Source organism: Lithobates pipiens, unplaced genomic scaffold (assembly GCF_037356315.1).
Source record: "Lithobates pipiens isolate NorthernLeopardFrog02 unplaced genomic scaffold, aLitPip1_a1.2 Scaffold_16, whole genome shotgun sequence".
Taxonomy (NCBI): domain Eukaryota; kingdom Metazoa; phylum Chordata; class Amphibia; order Anura; family Ranidae; genus Lithobates; species Lithobates pipiens.
The window spans coordinates 81,802,029-81,824,683 of NW_027507748.1; the positions used below are offsets into that span (position 1 = coordinate 81,802,029).

A 22,655-nucleotide genomic window follows, 5' to 3' on the forward strand; every position below is an offset into this window, starting at 1 on the left:
ATGGGGTGCTTCAAGATTATTCATACATTTTATGCTTTGTAACACAAATACATGGTACAACAGGCTTACATCAGGAACGTGAAATGTTGGGGTAAACATATTTTTTAATAAGTAAAAGAGGGATGATATCATTGTATTGAGAAAGAGTTTGTAAGAACCAACTTCACTTTCAAACATCTATGCCAAATGAGTTTTCACAGCTGCCCTCTAGAAACTGCTAGAGAGACGTGGCATGAGAGAGGGAGCAATTAAGAGCTTAAAACAGGAGGAAAGGCAAGGGTCACTTTACAAGGTAGCTTGAAATGTCCCTTATTTTTAACAAACAAACTTATGACAGTTGCGAAAAGCGCTGTTTTTGCTATATGGCAGCCCAGTCATACACCTCTCTGGTAGCTTGCACCACAATGTGGTGACCACAATGTACATTAGTGTCAGACGCAGAAGCAAAACAAGCACAGCAAGCTGTTTTAGGGAAAATGTATTTTAAGATGCAAAGGAGTGTTTGAAATGTAATTAGTCTGCCTTCATAATGTATACTAGGCAGTTTGGAGTAACATAAGTGATGTGTGGAACATGCAACAATAAAAGTAAAGTGATCCATACAATCCAGTTTAAAAGACAAATACTTCTGCTTTCTCACTTCACAACCTCACGTCTGAAATAAAACATGAACACTAGGAATGAGCTCGGTGTTTGACTCGAATGCATGTTCGACTCGAACATCGGCCGTTCGTCTGTTCGGCGAATTCAGAACTTTGTTGACCGTTCGCACCAAATTCGTGTGGTAATAACGGCCCACAATGCACTACGCCATCGCAGTGCATTGCTGGCTCATGATTGGCCAAGCATGCACTGTGACCCTGCATGCTTGGCCAATCAACCGGCAGCGAGGAGAGCCATAATTGGCCACAGGCAGGATGCCTGTGGCCAATTATAGCTCAGGGGGTTTTGTACACGCCCCACACTATATATGGCCGCCAGTATGGCGGGCTTGTGTAGTGTGTTCCGGCATGAGGGAAAGAGTAAGCTAGGCAGGGACAGTGTTCTTTTCTCAGGCATCTGCAGGAGTTAGTGGGTGTTGTGTGCCTCCAGCACAGTATACACCTGTATCTGCCCTTTTTTGCTGGTGTTCTCTAATACAAGCATCTGCAGGAGTTAGTGGGTGTTGTGTGCCTCCAGCACAGTATACACCTGTATCTACCCTTTTATGCTGGTGTTCTCTAATACAGGCATCTGCAGGAGTTAGTGGGTGTTGTGTGCCTCCAGCACAGCACAGTATACACCTGTATATACCCTTTATTGCTGGTGTTCTCTAATACAGTCATCTGAAGGAGTTAAAGTGGGTGTTGTGTGCCTCCAGCACAGTATACACCTGAAGATACCCCTTATTGCTGGTGTTGTCTGTTGCATATCTAGCATATTAGCCTTTAAAATTTGCACTTTTGATTTCGAACGTTCGAGTCCCATAGACTTTAATAGGGTTGTAAAGTTCGTACGAATTTTTGGTCCGTTCGAAGGTTCTGGTGCGAACCGAACTGGGGAGTGTTCGGCTCATCCCTAATGAACACTATGAACCTTACAATGCAACACAGATTTTTGTGGTCATACGATTTCTTTAACTCACAATACAGTCTATACACAGTATTTAATTTCTGATTATTTACAAAATAAAAGAAAAGAAAAGAAAAGAAAAGAAAAACCTACAGTATATAAAGCCTCAGCTGTATACGCTGAGCAGGTCTGACCCCAAAATAAAGCTCAGCTCCCATGATGCAATAGAAATTTTTCCAGCTATCTCTGTAAGCTGTACTGTCAGACTATTGTAGGTGGACAGTGACTGTACAACCTCTGACCACTAGAGGGTATAATTTGTAAAGGGCACACCAATGTTGCTTGGAACTGATCTGGTAGATTTCTGCAGCAAAGGCAGTGTTCAGCACCGGACAAGGTAGGTATGGCTCTTTATGGATAAAATATTAGATTAGGATTAAGGGGGTAAAGAGCTGGTGTTATGGTTCAGGGGATTAACAGATAGGTATAAATGGACATATTCAAATTCATTGTTTACAATCAATAGGTCACAGGTGAGCATAAACCAATTCACATTATAATTATTTTTTTTTTTTTTACATAAAGTTTATTTAGGTTTCAAAACAAACATATAAAGGTAGTGGTACAATTTTACCAGCCATACATTGAGCACCCATTTATATTGCAATCCAAACAGCAGTAGTATGACACGTTGTTATCTAAATATCTAGAAGGAAAACCACCATCGGGAGTACACTGGAGTAGAGTTAGGAGCGCATGGGAGAAGGGGAGGACAGCCCTATATACCTAGGGAGGAAGGGGGGGTTGGGAAAGAGGGAGGGCAGGGAGGGAAGGAGAGTTCCACTTCCACTTTATTGGAAAATTACCGTCTTTGAGCACTTTGCGTATTTCTACATATCATAGCTCATCTATAATGCTGCATTCTGAGCCCTAATCCAGAGGCAGCCGCCGCTCACTAACCCATGCCGCCCATAGTTTATCAAACTTGTTTGGGCAATTTCATCCCATATATGTCAGCTTGTACAGGGGCAGTGCTAGGCCTATCAGAGTTTGCATTGCTGGACCGAGGTGGGAACAAGCTTGTTCCATTGCAGAAGGATTGCTTTCCTAGCATAGAAAACTGCGTAGAATACAAATAGTTTTTTTAGATTGGGGGGCCTCTAGCGTGTCGCAGATACCCAGTAGCAAGGGTATTAGGTCACATGGGACTCTCAGTTTACCTATGGAGTTTATATTCTCTACCACCCCCACCCAGAAGGGTCTCAGCTGCGAGCATGACCACACCACATGGAAAAAGAATCCAACCTCTGCGCCGCATCTGTGGCAAGCCGGTCGTCTGTCAGTGTATATTCTAGCCAGTCTCTCTGGGGAGTAGTAGACCCAGTGTAGGCACTTCAGTTGGGTGAGTCAGTCTCTGGCCGAGATCATTAGTGGGATGTACTGTTGGATGCCCTCCTTCCAGTAATCATCTGCCAGTTCAGGGATATCTGATTACCATGCCGAAAATAGCAGGGAGATCTTTGAGGTATCAAGTCCCGCCAGAATAGAATAAAGAGTAGAGATAGCTCCACCCGCCCCCGAGGCCCTCAATAAGACCTCAACGTCTTGAACCAACCTCTAACTTAATGGCTAGTGGAAATTGGGCCTGAAACACGTGACACAGCTGTAGGTATCTAAATAACATATGGTTAGGTAGGGCCCAGTCCTATTTGAGGTCATCAAAGCTAAGCAGTCTACAGTCAGACACTATATCTCCCAAGGTTTTAATTTCAAACCGGGCCCATATCACTGGGTCAGGCATGGTTTCAAAATGGGGTAGTCGGGGATTACCCCAAAGTGGGGTGTGTGGGGAGTGGGACCAAGTATCTGGTTTCTCCACCTTGGACTGGACAATAATAACACTAATGTGGTACCTAGTGAGGTGGTAATGGAGAATGGATCGGGGTCCTCGGTGGATCAGGTTCCGCAATTCAGCATAGGAGCCCAACAGAGCCGCTTCTAAAGTGATATCCAGATTGGCCGGTCCTTCCAAGAGCCACCAATGGACAGTAACCAGGACCGTGGCCCAATAGTATTTAGTAAAGTAGGGTAAGGCCAGGCCTCCCAAGAAGGTCGGGAGTTGCAGTGTCATTTTTGCTATCCTGGGTGTACTACCATGCCAGATGAGTGAGGTAATTATGCTATCCAGTTTATTAAAGAAAATTGTTGGTATAGGGATCGAGGTCTGCCTAAAAAGATACAACATTTAGGGAGAATTGTCATTTTAATTAGACTAACCCTGCCAACTAGGGTAAGGGGGAGTGTTTTCCAGACATCGCGTCTCCGAGATAGGGAGGATACCACCGGGGTCAGGTTAAGAGTGATATACTGTGATAGATCTCTGTGTATTATAACGCTTAAGCATTTAAATTGAAAAACTTGCTGTAGTGGGGAATTGGTCGGCAGTGCGGCATCCGCAGGAGACAATGGGATAAAAACCCAACTTTCCCCAGTTGACGTGGATGCCAGAATATCGACCAAATGTGTCAATAATATATAAGGCCTCCCCTAGGGAGTCATCGTAGTTCCTCAGGTACAAAAGGGTATCATCGGCATAGAGGGAAATTCTCTCCTGTATTGGGCCTATGAATATTCCGCATACTGCCTCCGAGGCACATAAAAGAATCGCCATTGGCTCAATGGCCAGCACAAAGATAGCTAGAGACAGGGGAGATCCCTGTCTCGTGCCTGTATGAAGTTGGAAGGGTAAGGAGATGGTCGATCCAGTACGCACTCTAGCCAACAGAGAACTATACAAGGCCCTGACCCATGAGATGAATTAGGTCCAAAGCCAAAGTGAGGCAGGACCTCCCACAGACAGATCCATTCTACTGAATCAAATGCTTTTTCAGCATCAAGGGAGGCCACTGCTTTAGACTGGGTGAGAAAATCAGTGGATGCCAGAACTGTATTTAGTCTCTGAAGGCTGATGTCCATCCCCTTACCAGGCATAAACCCTGTCTGGTCCTCATGAATCAGAGTAAGAATAACGTCATGTAGTCTACCAGCTAGCACCTTGGTGAGTATCGTAACATCAACATTAATCAGGGATATGGGCTGGTAAGATGTGCATAGTTCAGGGTCATTATCTGGCTTGGGAATCACCACAATGATTGCCTTGGCCATGGAGGCAGGAAGAGCACCCCCCTCCAGGGCTTGAGTCATCATGGCATATAACTTGGGCAACAGTTATTCCCCATAATGCTTATAGAACTCCGGGGGTAGATCATCCACCCCAGGAGTCTTCCCCACCTCTAGGGCACCCAGGGCTTGCTGTACCTCCTTGAGAGTAATTGGGCTATCTAAACTGTCCCTAGTAAGCATAGGGAAGGCTATCTGATCCAAGCAGCTTCTCAGTTCCTCGTCTGAATACAGCACCCGGAGAGAGTACAGGGACTTGTAATAGGAAGCAAAGTGAGCATTGATGGCCTGTGGGTCTATTAACACTGTCCCATGGTTATCCTTAATGCGAGCTATACTGGTGACCGGCTGTTGTTCTCTAGAAAACCAGGCCAAGAGCCGTCCAGTTTTCTCTCCCTGCTCAAAGATGTGCTGTGTTTGTGCCAGTTGTTTTTTTTGGCCTTTGTCACCCTTAGGAGAACTACCTCACAATAAGCTGCCTGCATATCTAGACAAGTAATCAGGTTTTTAGAGAGGACGTATTGAGACTCCAAGGTATGCTCCTTGGTCTCAGCCTCCTCAATAGTTACAGCTGCATCACAGCGGGCTACAGAGATAGAGGACTGGAAGCAACCCTGAATATATGCCTTGAAGGCATGCCATATCGCTTCAGCAGCTAAAATTCTGAGATATGTTTAACTATGTCATATTCTATTGTAGGGTCAGAGATCCAGTAGCGAGAAAGTCGCCATAATCTCTCGGAGGGTGGAGTCAACGTTTGGAGGCAGCAAAGCAGGGGAACATGATCTGAGATACCTCTTGGGAGGATCTTAACTTCTTTAACCTTCAGCAGGAGCACCACTACTAGCATAAATCAGATCTATTGAAGAATCAGATCTATGCTATGAAGCTGAATGGCAGGTAAAAGCACGCTCATTAGGGTGCTTCCATCTCCACACATCTGGAAGCTGCCGGATTCCAGCTTATCTAGAGATGGGTTTGGAAGCATGTTGAAATCCCCAGCTATGATAATGTTATCTGTTGCAAAGGTACTATAAAGAGAATGGGGACCAAGCATTTCAGCAGTGAAACAGTGGCAGGTGGAGGTATATATATTTCCACAATCAACAGCTCAAGTGCATCAATTATTACATGTAGCAGCCCATACCTGCCCTCCGGGTCAAGTTTAACATCTAGGAGTTTGTAGGTGAGGAATTTGTGTATCAAGATACTAACTTCCCTGGCATAGCCAGAGTAAGTAGCGTGATAGTAATGTCCCACTCATGGTTTTTTTAAGGCTCATTATCTTGCTACCCACCAAGTGGGTCTCCTGCAAGATGCATGCTGTTTGGGTTATGCTGTTTGAGAAATGACCTAACCAGGGAGCCCTTGATTTTCTCGTTAAGACCCCTGACATTTCAAGAGACAAGTCGTATGGGGGCCATACAATACATATGTGTGGAGTAACAGTAGGATAGAGAATCATCCCCTGACCTGCAGGGGAAGGTCCCATCTTCAGCATTAATAGCACTGCAACCTCCTCACCCCTCACCCGGCCACTCGTCCATGTCCTAGGCACACCATGCATCATCAAAAAGGGAGACCCACTGCATTTACCAGATTGGAACAAAAAAGAACACATAAACATACCCCACCCCGCACATCCATTAGAAAAAGAAAACTTGGAGTGCCTTATCCCCCAACTCACAGAACTAATAAACCCCACACATTCTCCTATGGGAGCAATGAGATACGCTATCAAACAGAGAACCTATACATTAGGACCATGTGATCTACTTGGTCCGCAGGCAGTAGCCAAAAATACCTGCATAGAAATAACAGTACAAAATGGGATTATATGTCGTGTAAAAAGAATAAAAATAAGAATAAAATAAAATAAAAAAACACCAAGCATCCTCTAGGGGCACAAACTTAGTTACATGTAACAGTAGAATGTGGAGTAGTCTGTCCCAGGTATTCGTGTTGCCATCTGTGCCTGTTAATCAGAGAAAAGTCCTCAACCATCAAGAACAGAGTGCAATGGGGGGACCTAGAAGAAACTTAAAAGAACTGGAGTCCGAAGCAGGAGAAAGTATAGACGGGGAGATCCAAGCAGAGGAAGAGTCCAGGTTGTAGGTCCCAGCAGAAGGAGGCTGACCATGTTGCAAGTGGAATGCCTGTCACTGTCTTCGGGTCAGTCCTCTGGGAAGATGTAGATTGGTCAGCCATCCCCCAGAGACAGGGAACTAGGTGGTGATGGGAGCACATTATCAGGTTCTCATCCAGCAATCACTGGTCCTGGGTGAATGTGACCAGCCACAGATTTAAGGAGAGTGTGCCATGTGAAAACTACAGGCCCCAAAATGGGGGGGGGGGGGGAGTCTCCCAGCAGGGGCAAAACTGAAAGAGCAATTGAATAGGCAAAAGGTGAATAGCACAAGAAACAGTTACCATGCTCTAGGTAGGTTGTCAAGCCATTGGGAGGCATCCTCTGGGAGACAAAATACTTTATAGATTCCCCATCCACAACTTGAAGGTGTGCAGGGAACAGCATGCTGTAATTCATCCCTCGCGTGTGAAGTTGGGCCTTAACCAGGTTCTGCGGATCCTCTGTGTTTCAACAGAGTAGTCCGGGAAGAGCATGAGTTTAGTGTCTTCAAAACAGAGCTCATCAATCTTCTACACCTCACGGAGGATAAGGTCACAAACCCTGAAGTTCAAGAGCTGGAATATAAAGATGCGTGGTGGGGAGCCCTGTGGGCTCTTTCCACAATGAAGTGAGGGGAGAACTGCGCTCTGGGGAGAAGGGTGTGGAGGAGATGTTCCGTGAAGATAGTGGGATCTTGTCCCTCCCCTCCCTCTGGCAGGCCAACCACCCTCAGGTTGTTTCGTCTGCTCCAGTTCTCACTATCTTGAGCACAGGACTCCAGGGCTTTCATCTTAACTTGTAAAGTGTTGATTGATGCCCGTTGGTCTCTAGCGGCATCATCCGATTCACCCACTTGTCACTCCGCTTCTCCCAGCTGGTCCCGGAATCCATCCATGTCTCTCCGAATAAGCCCAAAGTCAGTTTGCAGAAGATCAATTTTTTCTGTCAGTGTAGTTTTGCAGCTTGAAATAGCTTGCATGAAGGCCGTGAATTGGTTCTTCTCCAGGCCTTAGGAGCTGAGGCACCTCATCACGTGGAGCCAGACTTCCCCCATCTCATACCTTGAGGTCCTCCAGAGTAAAGGACAGGTGTCGGTTGTGATGAAATCCCAAGAATTACGGATAAAATAAGTAGGTATATGCGGAGCTCCAATCACACATGTCCACTCAGGCCACCAGCTTGACCACGCCCCCCACATTATAAAATGTAAAGGAAAAGTATCTATTTCATGTATAAAAACCTGCTGCGTCCAAGCTTCCTCAGCCTAAACTAAAGCTGGCCATAGACAGTCCATATGTTTAAACAAGTCCGCGGTCTGATTGCAAAAAAACAAACAGATTTCCCCATCCACACATGCGAGGTAAATGGAGAACCCCCACCCCCCATGCCATTCTGACAGCGGGATTCCTCTGCTGTTAGAATACACTGACCAGCAGCTGCAGCTGATTGTCTGAAAGCTGCTGATCAACAAAAGTACTACAACAGTCACTTTCAACAGAAGTCGGCCCTTAGATCACCTTCTGATGAGCAGAAATGGCCATAGATGGATCTAATTGATTCATCTATGGAAAGCTTAAGATCACATAATACTGAATATGAATTGAATTATTCAAGTGTCACTAAAAGCAAACCTTTTTTTATTTAGTTTTTAGTTTTGCATAGCATGTAAAGGGATTAGAACCCTCTTGGGTTTTATTGCTGTCTTTGTTCCTGTTAGAGTGATTCACCCTCTCTATTTGTCCTGTTTACTGTTATCATTGAAATGAAAAGAAAATCCTTAATTTTGGGTTGACATCAATACAGTAATAGAGGGGAAATCTTCCAATGGGGATGCTAGTTCTGGTGACACCCAGGGATTCTCTCACTTTGGAGGGATTTTCTCTCACTTCCTGTTTTGGGACAGGAAGTGAAGAAAAATCTCCCCAATGGAAAGACAGATATCAATAACAAAAAAAACTGCCAGGGGTAACAACCCTCCCTTACTCAATCTAAAAAATAAAAAAAGTTGTGCCTTTAGTGAAACTTTAAGGTTAAACATTATGTATATTTAAAGTCAAAACTTTTTTTGTAGGAAATTGTTAAAAACCCTTCCAAGTATTACCACCTGTGATCCACTAGGGACATTTCTCTTTACTTTAAATCTTGTAAACACAAAAGAAAATGAGAAGAAACCACTTCAAAATAAGAGCTATGCTCTCTTAGTGCCGGTTCACACAGGGGCAACACGACTTTGCGAGGCGACCTGGACGCGACCTGAGCCCGTACCACAGTGTGACTTACAAGACGACTTGAGGTGACATACAAGGCGACTTCAAGTAACCTCTAGGACAGGCAACTTTGCAGTGGCCAATCAAACAACAATCAGCTCTGTGGGAGGGAGGGGGAGGGAGGGGTTTGCCTGAGAAAACAATTTTATATTCCTGTATTGTTGCTTCAGTTAAGACATGATCTGATTTTGGAGACAACTTTCATTGAATTCTATGGGTACAAGTCGCTTAAAAGTTGGATTGAAGTAGTACAGGAACCTTTTCTGAAGTCGGAGCGACTTCAGTAATGTATATTAAGAAGGCTCTCATTTACTTCAATGGAATTTCTGATGTCAAGCGACTTGGGGCGACTTGAGGTCTGACAAGTCGGATCCCAAGTTGCACTAGTGTGAACCTACACTTAGGTAGGCATCCCTATTACAAGATTTGAAATAAAAAAGTGAATCTACCTGATGGGACACAGACAGTACTAAAAACCCAAAAGAGTTTCCAACTCCACCACCACTTTAACTAAATCTCTTTAATATGTAATTATAGTGGTTGGGTTAAGTCTTGGGGTTCAAGTGTGAAGGTTAGGGTCAGGTAAAAGGTTAAGTTAAAGTGTAATTTGCAACCAAACTGTGGCCTTGTTAGGGGGTTTTCCTCTCAATTCCTGTACTTGTGATGACAATCTCAGCTAATCACCCACTGGTCCTTCTGTACTTCCTCACCTTGTATCCATGATGGAAAATCCCCTACCTAAATACGGTTTACTTAGGGCCGGTTCACACTGGGGGCGATGCGAGGCGACACGACTTGCCTCGCCGCTACCTGACAAGTCGCCCCCGTTCTGTACAATGGAACCGTTCTGAGAGGAGCGACGCGAGTCACTCCGACTCAGAAAAAAGGTTCCTGTACTACTTTTGGGCGACCTCGGGGCGACTTGCATTGACTTCTATACAGAAGTAATTTGCAAGTCGCCGCTGAGATCGCGGCAGGTCGCGGCGAGGCAAGTCGGTGTCGCCTCGCATCGCCCCCTGTGTGAACCGGCCCTTAGCCAGCACAACAATTACTACTTTAGCATATCAGACACACAGTCCAAAAATGTTCTTTACGATTAAACTTATAGTAGCAATACATCCACAAGATGAGTGTTTTACCTTCTTTGCTGTCAGGAGTTTACACTGGCAGATCATCATGATTGTTGCACCTACAAAAAAAAAATCTTTATATTATCATTTTTGCAATAATATTAATAAAAATACATTTTCTTATTTATTGCATTTATTTTCTTTAAAAAAAGAACAATATATGTACAACCAGCCCGCCCATGCATGGATCGAAGTATGGCCAGTACCTGCTGAAAAAAATTCAATTTTGGTCCATTTATGGCCAGCTTGAGAGTGAATTTTCCCCACTTTGGACAGGTCGCCAGTCACTTTCTGTTGTGTTTTAGACATGGGTGCCTTCAATAAATTTGTTTCGTTCTGTTCCGTTATGGTTCGTATTAAAATTAATTCGTACTTCGTATTTCGTGTCCGAAATTCAATTGCAATTTGTACGAAATACGAATTGACGTTAGGTTCGTTAACTTGTATGAACGTTCGGTACGTTGAATTTAAAGGCAAAAATATACCTCAATATGACAGTTGATGCTGATGGAATTTTGGTTTTTATCCAAAATACGAAATTCCGTTCAAGAATTTCCTATCCGAAATATGAATTTTCGTTAGATGAGGGGCTCCCCCCATCCCTGTGCTGTGCTGACTTCCTCCTGGGGATTCGTAAACAAAAGTTTGTATTTTGTACAAAATTCGGACACATGGCAATTCGTATTTCGGATCCTCCCGAACGTACGAATTTAGGGAAATTCGTACGAATTTGAGTTTCGTACGAAACGAATCGCACATGTCTATTGTGTTTACAGGACAAGAAGTAAAGGGAAATCTCAACAGGAAACAGTTAGTGAGAGAACAGGCCATTCTCTACTACTGATACCTAATTGATAATTTGGCTATAGATACCTTTTAAAGCGGAGTTCCATCCAAAAGTGGAACTTCAGCTTTAAGGACTACTGACTTGACACATTTGACATGTCACTTTTTTTGGAGGGGCAGCGGGTACCTAGTTTTGCCTTCTTAAAAGAGAATTAAACAAAAAAAAACCTTAGTTAAACGTTAAAAGTGTTTTTTTTTATAACTACTCTTCCTTTATACTAGCTTTTGAAATTTCCAAATGCAACTGTTTAGAAACTGGATGGAAGGTTTAGCACTGGGAAACATTTTTTAAAAGATAAATGGTGTATTTTATATATAATTATATAGATCAGACCCAAAATGAGGGACAAATGAGGAGGAAAGAGGGACAGAGGGACTTTGTTTGAAATCAGGGACAGTCCCTCTAAATCAGGGACAGTTGGGAGCCATGTATATGTATTACTTTATTATCTTAAATTATGACAAAGTTGTTGTCAAATAAACAGGCCCATGGCAGAAATGTAAAATGCTGCCACTCCATGTGACGCTGGCAGACATCCTGGGTCAGGCAGAGCCTATTTAAGGCCCTGGCTCCCAGGTTTGGTGTACTTTTGCCAGTTGGTAGAATAAGGACAGGTACCCCGCCCGTTAGGGACAGCACTAGCGGTAGGTTGAGGTTCCTGACAAGGAAGGAAAGTGTAGAGTTGCAACTCCTTTGGTCATCATCCCACTTGGGCACAAGACGGCCAACCTGCATTCTGCTCTCTTAACAGATGCTGTCAGTCCAGCTGATCCCTGATTTCTTCACATTACTGAAAACCGGTTGGGCAGCCTTCCCACTGGGAATTCACCATTGTGAATTGTTGCTGAACTATTTCAATACAAATTTTCCACTGCACCTGATTGTGTGAATTATTGTGCTGCACACCACCTACATATATAAAAAGCATCGCCTGCAGGTGTGTAGCAGGATCACCAGATTACAGACAAGAGGGAGCAGGGTGATTTATAAGCAATGCTGGAATGAAAACCTTTTTACTTTATAGATGAACCCTGCATGCATTTCAATGATTATTATTTACATTTTGATTGGAATGTTTTTTTTTAATTATCTGCTAATAATACAATAAAAAAAAATATATATATATATATATATATATATATATATATATGATTTAAATTTGTTGATTGTAACAATAGGCAATCTCATTTAACCTTTTATTGTTGCCACTTGGTATAATGTGTTATTATGAAAAAATCTGATACCTCACGTGGCATCGCCAAGGCAGCATTTCATTGAATCCCTATTTCTTATATGTTGTAGCGTATATAGGAAGCACCACTAGAGAGCACACTATACACACGTATGCTGCTTTGTCTAATAATGTAAATCTGTTCTCTTCAGTGATAAACTGGGATTACAGAAAACCTAAATCAAGTCTGTTTCTCTGCAAATGGTTATAAAAATAGCATTTTGAGGCCCCACTTGTTAAAGCTTTTAAGGAAGAAAAACACTTTTAATGTTACTAGCATGTCAGTGATCATACTGCAATCTGAATACCCACTTTGCATTTGAAGCCCATGGTAATTTTTTATCACTTTATTTCTTATCCACAATCATTTTTCTTTAAATTAAATTTAACTTCTCCATCTTTAAGTTGTTTTTCCCACGGCTATGTCCTGGTTTGCCCTGTATTTTCAGAATTTACGGATTGTCATGGATCAGCTGTATACAAAAGAGCCTGTACATACATGTAAAAAATGGCCACTGGAATTTCTTGAACCTAACGTGGCTATTGGTAACTTGCTGGTGGCGATATCTGTAGCTCACAGCGGAATAAAACAGTGCATGCATGTGAATCTTTTTATGCTTGCCCTAAACTACACTATAAAGGGGGAAAGTACATGAAAAAAATGTTATATATCAAAATAAGATGTGTGAGTGCACATCAATTTTTGAAGTATAAATTGAGAACTTCATGTTACCCTTTAATGGCCGAGAGTATTGAAGGCTAGATCAACCTTTTCCAACCTGGGTGCCCAGGCACCCTGGGGTGCCTTGAGGTTTCTTCAGGGGTGCATTAGAAAAATGCCTAAATATTGCCCAGGCACCGGGTGCCTTGAGGTTTCTTCAGGGGTGCATTAGAAAAATGCCTAAATATTGCCCAGGCACCCTGGGGTGCCTTGAGGTTTCTTCAGGGGTGCATTGGCAAAATGCCTAAATATTGCCCAGTCACCTTGGGGTGCCTTGAGGTTTCTTCAGGGGTGCATTGGCAAACTTCCTAAATATTGCCCAGGCACCCTGGGGTGCCTTGAGGTTTCTTCAGGAGTGCATTGGCAAAATGCCTAAATATTGCACAAAAATGTATACAAGCCAGCAGGTGGCTCAAGCCCACCTTTTAGTTACACAAAGCCACAGGTTTTTATTGTGCACCATTTTAATCTTGTTTGATCCTCCCCTGCCCCCCTTCATCAACACTGGGGTCATTATAGATGAGTGATGGAGAGAAACTGAGAGAGAGGAAAAACCCTGGAATACTAGTCAGTACCAGTGTGCATGTGTGAGACTGTCCATAATTTTAAAGGGTTCTGGGACAAGCTCCATCCCTCACCGGCACTCTTGATACAGACATGGGAGCATCTGGATTACTCCTCATAGTGACCGATCCTAAACGGCACAAGAATCTATTGTCATCCACATCAGTTTCTGACCTCACAAATGCGCTTCTGGAAGAATGGTCAAACATTCCCATAGCCACACTCCTAAACCTTGTGGGCAGTCTTCCCAAAAGAGTTGAAGCTGATATAGCTGCAAAGGGTGGGCCAACTCAATATTGAACCCTATGGACTAAGACTGGGATGCCATTAAAGTTCATGTGTGTGTAAAGGCAGGCGTCCCAATACCTTTGGTAATATAGTGTATATATGGATTTGTTTTGGAGGATAAGGATTTTGTTTAGTGTCACTTTAAAGCCAGGTGCTTGACCGCGGAATTGGTCAGCCATGACACCACAAACTGTAACCACAACATGTGAGCCCATCATTACATGGTAGGGCAAACAAATAGGACAGGGAATACAACTACACCAATACATAGTTAAAACAAATATTTAAAAGTGTGCAATACCTTTAAAACATCCTTATTTGTAATTTGTCCACAATTCTTCATATCTGATGTTTTTACTGAGTCCCTGGACCTTCACACATTGTTTCTAGAGCATTTTTATTCTTCTGTGTGAATAAGAAGCCTTGGTATCTTTATAGAAGAAGCTCCTTGCATGTAATTTGTACAACCTTTTATTTTGTATTCCGTCATTATGATTTAATACTTTTGTGTATTTTTTTTTTTTTTTTGATTTCTCACAGCATTCCAATAAAAAAAAAAAACCCACAAAGGTATTGTTCCCATTGTCCACATTTGTTGAATGGATGCTGTGTTATTTGCAGGAGGCCTGACATGGCAGCTCTGGAATAAAATGAATTTCCAGAGTCCTTGACATGATATAAAATGCTTTTTTAAAATTTATTTTTACCTTTTATGATTTACTTCAAATGCAGAAACCTTTACTTTGAATCATTTAAAATGTTTACTTGTATCTGAAATATTCTGTCAGGTATAGGCTGGCTTACACTGCTCGAATTTTGGCTGATTCATGCTGAATGGGCTGAAATTGGAGCCATGGGTGCCAAATAGACAAAAGTCAATTGAACAGTTGAGTCGGAGCCAGGGGGACAATTGTTGGCTAAACAGCTCCTGCATCCAATCAGATGCAAGTACTGTTTAGGTATTCTGACAGCTACTAAAGCCTGCTGTCAGATAACAAGACAAGAGCTGGCAGGGTGGATTTGTTCATCTCAGCTGTTCAGCATGGATGGAAGAATCAGTATTTTTTTTGTTTTTTTTAATTCAGTCTGCAGTCTGAACAAAATAAATCTTTCTGTGTATTGCCAGCGTTTATTGTTATACTAATGAATAAGTGGCATTGGGACAGGAAGTGAGAGCGAGTCCCCTCAAACAGACCACAATAAAAGCCTGATAGTAGTTCAAACACATTCCCACCTTTCCGAAACAAGAGCATTTATTTTTGTATTTCCACAGGGGAAATTTTCACTCAGTTCCTGTTCTTGTGCCATCTCCACTCTCTACCAAAACAGAAGTCAAAGGAAGATTCCCCAGCACAACAAAGGTAAAAAAACTAACAGAAGTAAGTCTTCATTAGTGTATCTAAAATAACAATAAAAACGTTGGCCGCAGATGGGCTTTCATTTCTAAAGAGGAGTTGTAAAGTACATTTTTTCATAAGTTAAAAATAATACAAATGTTATGTAGCGGATGACATTTTGGACACACATGTACATTTTTTTTGCCTCAGAACAATAGGGGTTCTGAGGGTTAATTGTGTAGGTCGGCCTTAACACCAGTCTGGCCAGACTGTGTTTGGAAGTTCTGCCTGGTCATGTGGACGGTGAGGTGCACATGACAGGCCAGAACCAGGTCTGGTTGAATGTTTAGGTATCAGCCTTCTCGGAGCTAATCAGTGGGAGTGTCGGGGCCTGCTGAGGAATCTGGGAAGGGGTACTTAAGGGGTGTGGGTCACGTGTTCAGGGAGAGGACTTCGTGAGACCCGTGGGGTCTGGTCTGGTTCCAGGACTGGGGTAGCCATGTGAGGGGTCCTGGTTACGAGGGGTTCGACATCCCACAACATGTTCCTGTTGATGGCCCCTGATAGACCTGCCTGGTTTGGGGGAGGGATCCGTCTGTTCCCGAGTCTCGGTCGGACCCGGCTGGTCCGAGGCGCAGTAACTGAGGGAGGATTCAAGGTGTTCGGGTGTGCTCTCGGCTTGGAGGGACACCACAGCTCGTGGAAGTGACCGGGGGAGGACTCTTTGGAGGAGGGACGGCAAGTGGCATCCTGGGAAGTGCCTGGTTACTGAGTTGGGAAAGACATTGACAAATTCACACTTTTCCAGTACCATTGAGGAGACGGAAAACGTTCCAGGTACTGAGGAAAAAGGTTCCTGTTCACCCTTAGTTGATTGTTCAAGTTTTTAGTCAACGTGCTGACTGCCATGATCTCTGGCTAGAGATCTGTTCAGCCTTGAAGTACCCAGTTGCGAGTGGCTTCTCTCTGGGTGGAAATAGAGACTTTGTTAGACCTGCAGTTCAAGGTGCCTGAGTTCTTCACCCCTGTCCTCTGTTCCCTAAGAGACTCTGTTATTGAAGTGGTTGCTGCAAAATAAAACCTTTTAAAGAGGACTTCTTCTGTGTCAGTGTTCAAGTCGTTGGGTATCAACCCTGGGAACCCCTAGAGGTGGAAGAGCAGGCCAAGAGAAGGTAACTGGTAGGCCCAATAAGTCAAGGCCGCCCTGCAACGGGTTATGGCCGCTACATTATACTTGCCTGCTCTGTGTAGGGGTATTGCAGAGAGCGGCCCCAAACCTCCTCTTCTGGGGTCCCCCACTGCTGCTTTCTACTTCTCCTCTGTTCCGTGTGGCACCTTATGAAACCTCTTATTATGGGGCAGACATATGAGCGTGTACGCTCGGTCCCGCCCCTGCTCTTCTCACAAGTTTTGACTTTGGCAGCAGGTGCCAATGGCTCCTGCTGCTCTCAGGCAAGCGTGTGAGAGCCTTTGAGAGTGGAGGGGAGATCTGTATCCGGCATAGAATGCATTAAAGGGTAACTTTACTCTAAAGGTTACGTTCTGCTTTATGTCCTCCTCCTCTTTTCCTCTAACCCTATTGGCCATTTTTTTTTGGGGGGGGTACCTAGATTTGTCAGTTTGAAGTAGTTGACATTCTTAGACAGGCTGAAATTTGCATGAAGACTGCCCTAGGTAACGTTCTGGGGCCAGGAACAATAAGATGGGGGGGGGGGGGGGGGGTTGATAGATGATGCTGGACATCCTCCAGCCAGGAAATTAAGTTCTGCCTGACTTTCTGAAGCTTCTAATGCACACTGTGAGAAGTTCACAGCAAGCTGAGAAATCAGAGTAAGCAATGTCAGAGACGAGTCTGTACAATGATGCAAGACTAAGGGTAATGCCGGAGTTCAGCTTTAATACATAGAATTTTTTATGCATTCCAGAAAATAGTAGCAAAACTTCCTGTTCTGCAGTATAACTTTATTATTACAACACCAACTGCAAAAACACCTCCCTCTGACGTGTGTCACCCCCAACATTACCTAAGTGTAGAGCTCTGAAGGAAGTGAAGCTTGTCAGGGGGAGGTTGTGTTTGGAGTTGTACTAATAAAGTTACTGGAACCAGAGTGCAGCTACTACTTTCTGGAAGTGTGCATGGTCATCTGGAATGAGCAGGTGAAGGCCGGCACCCAAGATGGAGGAGACGCAGCATGGTTTAGCCTGGAGTGGGGGTGCACAGGCAGCATAAGTTCACTTTTTCTCAAAGTATACTTATCTTAAGTTTAAGGGTTAGCTTCAGAAGTAGACTTTTGGGTTACATTGGATGAGACACTATATTGCCAAACTCGCTCATCCATGTCTTTATGGACCTTGCTTTGTGCACTGGTCCAAATCATTTGGTGAGCTGGATCATGCTGTGGGGATGTTTTTCAGAGATTGAGCTTGGTCCCTTTGTTCCAGTGAAGAAGGGGACTCTTAAGGTGTCAGCATACCAAGACATTTTGGACAATTTCATGCTCCCAATTTTGTGGGAACAGTTTGGGGGTGGCTCCTTCCTGTTCCAACATGACTGCACACCAGTGCACAAAGCAAGGTCCATAAAGACATGGATGAGTGAATTTGGGGTGGTTGGAGGAAATTGACTGGCCTGCACAGAGTCCCGACCCCAATCCGATAGAACACCTTTGGGATGAATTAGAGTGGAGACTACGAGCCAGGCCTTCTCATCCAATACCAACGCCTGACCTCTCAAATTTGATTCTGGAAGAATTGTTAATAGTCCCATAGACACACTCCTAAACCTTTTGGACAGCCTTCCCAGAAGAGGTGAAGCTGTTATAGCTGCAAAGGGTGGGCCAACTAAATATTGAACTCTACCGACTAAGACTGGGATGCCATTAAAGTTCATATGCGTGTAAACGCAGGCATCCCAATATTTTTGACAATATAGTGTATACTCAAAATGTAAAGATATGCTATCTAAGGGAATATCTACTAAGGTTAATCATATTTAAGCAATAACCTGAAAACTTTGCCTTTTAACTGAAACTCCTCCTGGGAAATAGCAGTATACTTCCTGTCATGTGACTATGCCTGTAGCTTCATAGCTGCATATCTACAACGTGAGATTATCCAAGTCAGGGATTTTGTAACCCTTTTATGATTACAAACCTCTAATGTCCCATTACCCCTTTGCTGCACATTTAAAACCCTTAACATAACAAGTCCTATTAGGTACCAGGGTGACTTCAGAGTATGTCATTGGCATAGTTTTACTTTACATATTGGCAGATACTGTAGTAACACAATCATTATAATAAAGTTATAAGGATTGTGTCATATTGAAAAAAAATTTAAATAAAAATTGCATGTCACAAATGCACAAGCTAGGTACAATAAATGTCTATTGTTGTTTGTATGCAATATAACCATGGAACTGTAGGAATATGGGTATACATACTCTAAATTTAGAACCCCTGATCTAAGGCATAGACTACCTCTGATGACTGCTATTCACATGAAATTTGGAGTGAGAAATGGTAATGCTACAATGGTACTGCTCGATGCTCTTCTGAGGATCTGCTTGTAGTCAGGTGTAGGCTGAACTATTTCCTCAAACCCGGAGGTGGCACTGTTCCATTTTTCCAGGCTTGCAGGAGCCCATTGAGGAATAAGTGTCTCCTGCTATAGACACCATGCAGTTATCTTGGGGAGGACAGCAATCCGATTGGATACAGAAGTTCTGCAAGATTTTGTTGGCTATCTTGACTGGGGATTCCATACATAGTGGAATTCTGTATCATTTGGGGTGCCCACCATGTAGGAGGGCTGGAAAGCTGCCTTTCTTATAAACATTACTTTATCTACAACAGCCATTCTCAACCAGGGTTCCGTGGAACCATGGGGTTCCTCCAGAGGTTGCTAGGGGTTCCTTGAGCTGTGGCTGATGAACCACCTTTTTGATGGTGGCTACATTGTCCAAGGTTCAGCATCACTTAGCAAAGCCATCAGCATGACACCAAATATACGTTTAGCTGTCTTTAAGGGTGGCATTCTGAGCACCATTTTAAGGGGAACATTCTTCCTATTGACCACCAGTATAAGGGGCATTGTTCTATTGATGAATTGGTTTTAGTAAGGGTTCCTCAAGACTTGAAAATAATTTTTGGGGTTCCTCTAGGGTTAAAAGGTTGAGAAAGCCTGGCCTACAACATACTATATGTAGTACCAATGCTATACCTGCCTAGATTATGCCTATTTAATTAATATGCATACAGTGTTCAAATAACTGTGATGGTTCCTCTCAGTCTCCAGGTAAACTGACTAGGCCCTGCCTACATGCTGAAGAGGAAGTTGTACCGGTAAATCTGCAGTGCATGGAACTCCATGCTTCTGGCTCTGTCAGTCTATGTTTTCTCCATCTCTTGTTGATTCTTGACCAAATTCCCACCAGTAATCAAATCATTATTCATCAGGGGTCAGATCTGAGATTAGAAAGTAAAACTCTGTTCCTCCACCTCCATGGACATCTCCAGAGACACAGTGCACAACGTAATAGAAGGTCAGTGCTATGTTTATAGATCAGATGCTGCAAGGCTATAGTAAAGGATAGTGATGGCGAAACTTGGCACCCCAGATGTTTTCAAACTACATTTCCCATGATGCTCAACTACACTGCAGAGTGCATGAGCATCACGGGAAATGTAGTTCCAAAACATCTGGGGTGCCATGGTTCGTCATCTCTGCTATAGGCTATACTGGTTCTTTGACCTTGACTTGACTATTTTGGTGCAGAGGTTCCACAGCACAGATCCTTTTTAATTTCTGAAATATGTTCAGATTGGAGGTTAAATTATAAAGTTAGATCTAAGGTTAGTTTATCACTTACTTTTCATATGTGACAAATTCAGTTTCACAAATTTCATTCATTTAATCAATTGCACACAAACCTATCATACTTACAGTATTTCATTTTTCTGTAAACTGTATGTGTTGCTGAATAACTAGTTAAGAGTAAAGCTTACAGTGACTGAAACCACTGGCAGAAGAGTGTTTATTACTCTGATGGGTTGCCAGGCCCACAGATATCCCGCTGGTGTACAAGGGCTTGCATTCCATTACCTTTGCCCCTCCTGGGCATTTTAAATACAATGTTCTTTATCTTTAAGTCTATACTGTATCTAGAGAGGGTGAAAGAGCACTCTATTATGAACATGTCGGTCAGATCATAGACATATATAGTTCCATTTTTGTATAGACTTTAATAGAATTTCCCACTGCTTTTGTCTGTTATCCCTGAAAGCCTGGACAAAGCATGCGGTTAATGCAAAAAAAAAAAAAATATATGAATGTGTGCCAGGGTATGGCACGTTTTTTAGTCTATGAATTTAGTAAGCCATGGTAATGCTTTCACCTCAAACAAATGCGTATCATTTATAACTGGAGATCAAATGAACTTTTCATCTAAGCTGTGATCTCCGAATCCCGACAACAGTGCAGGTAAATAACACTGGCAGGTGTTTGAATTGTAAATGGTGTATAGGGCCTTTTGTGTCTTATCTGCTCAATTGTGACTTTAAATTGTAACTTTTCAAGGGAACACCAGAAAAGCCTTACTTAGGGCAAGTAAGAGTCAGATTCTCTGTCAGGTTTGAATTGCTGAGTATCCTGTTTGTACTTCTAAGAGGAGACTTTAACTCCCTAGGTGTCACTAGGACAGGAAGTAAAGGCAAATCTCCCATATGGGGATGCAGACAATAAAAAAACTGCATGAAGGTAAAAAAACCTTCTTGATGTAGCAGCCCCAAAGCCTCCCCAATACTTATATGAGCCCCATCACGATCCAGCCATGTTCACGAGAGCCTCAGCTCCCCAGAGAATCTCCAGGGGCCTTCCAGGGACTCTCCAGGGGCTCTCCAGGGACTCTCCCTCCTCAATGACTGAGACAGCAGCTAGAGCCATTGACTCTCACTGCTGTCAAATACAGCAATGGGGGCCAATGAGGAGAGAGAGGGGGCAGGCTTGAGCCATTGCTCTGTGTGTGAATGGGAGCTTGGGTATCCCAATTGCAAGCTGGTTGCTCTGGGGGCACTTGACAGAAGGGAGGGGCCAAGAGCACTGGTGGGGACCTGTGAAGAAGAAGATCGGGGCTGCTCTGTGCAAAACCACTGCACAGAGAAGGTAAGTATAACATGTTTGCTGTTTTTTGTTTTGTTTTTTTGCCTTTAACCACTTAACAACCGGCCCATAGCCGAATGACGGCTACAGGGCGGTTGTTTAACTCTAGGAGGCCGTCATATGAAGTCATCCCAGAATTCTGCTCTCGCGCGCCCCCTGGGGCACGCACTCGAGAGCTTCCGTGACCGACAGGTCCACAGGACCCGGCGCATCACGGATCACGGTAAACGGCTGCTCATCGCGGCCGTTTACCACATGATCGCTCCGTCAAATGATGGAGTGATCACTTGTAAATCATGTTATGACGCCGGTTCCTCCCTCCCCCTCTCTGTACCGATCGGTACAGCGGAGGGGGAAGAGATCGGTGTCAGCAGCGCTGTGGGCTGCATCTGCAGTGCCCACATCGCTGCTCACCGAAATTTAACCCCTCAATTCCCTGCCATTACTCTGCAATACCCTGCAATACTCTGCAGTACCAGCAAATACTCTGCAATACCCACAAATACTCTGCAATACCCGCAAATACTCTGCAATACTCTGCAAATACTCTGCAATACCCACAAATACTCTGCAATACTCTGCAACACCCGCAAATACTCTGCAGCACCCGCCAATACTCTGCAATACTCTGCAATAACCTCCAATACTCTGCAATGCCCACAAATACTCTGCAATACTCTGCAATACCTGAAAATACTCTGCAATACCCGCAAATACTCTACAACACTCTGCAACACCCGCAAATACTCTGCAACACCCGCCAATACTCTGCAACACCCGCCAATACTCTGCAATACCAGCTTATAATCTGCACTACCCTCCAATACTCTGCAGTACCCGCCAATACTCTGCAGTAAAATTCCAGCCAATACTCTACAATACCCTGCCAATACTCTGCAATACCCTGCCATAAATTGCCATACTCAGAGACACCCAGCCATACTCGGAGATACCCTACAATACCCAGCCATAGTCGGTGATACCCTGCAATACCCAGCCATAGACATCCCCCCCTCCCGCCGCCCTCCGGTGCTTCTACCGACTCGCCAATACGATCAAAGACAGAATCTTTTTTTTATTTTTTTTTATTTCAGGCTTTCCAGCCTAGAGGTGAGATGTGGGGTCTTATTGACCCCATATCTCACTGTAAAGAGGACCTGTCATGCCATATTCCTATTACAAGGGATGTTTACATTCCTTGTAATAGGAATAAAAGTGCTCAAAAAAATTATTTTTGGGGAAAAAAATGTCA

General features: G+C 43.6%; 1 long non-coding RNA gene across 1 annotated transcript in view; it reads right to left on the minus strand.

Moving 5' to 3' along the window:
* LOC143981884 (uncharacterized) overlaps window positions 1-22,655 on the minus strand; it is a 505,337-nt gene that overhangs the window by 97,387 nt on the left and 385,295 nt on the right. Inside the window, exon 6 of the long non-coding RNA XR_013274374.1 lies at window positions 10,266-10,315. This is a non-coding gene — a long non-coding RNA (uncharacterized LOC143981884). The remainder of the gene's footprint in view (window positions 1-10,265; window positions 10,316-22,655) is intronic.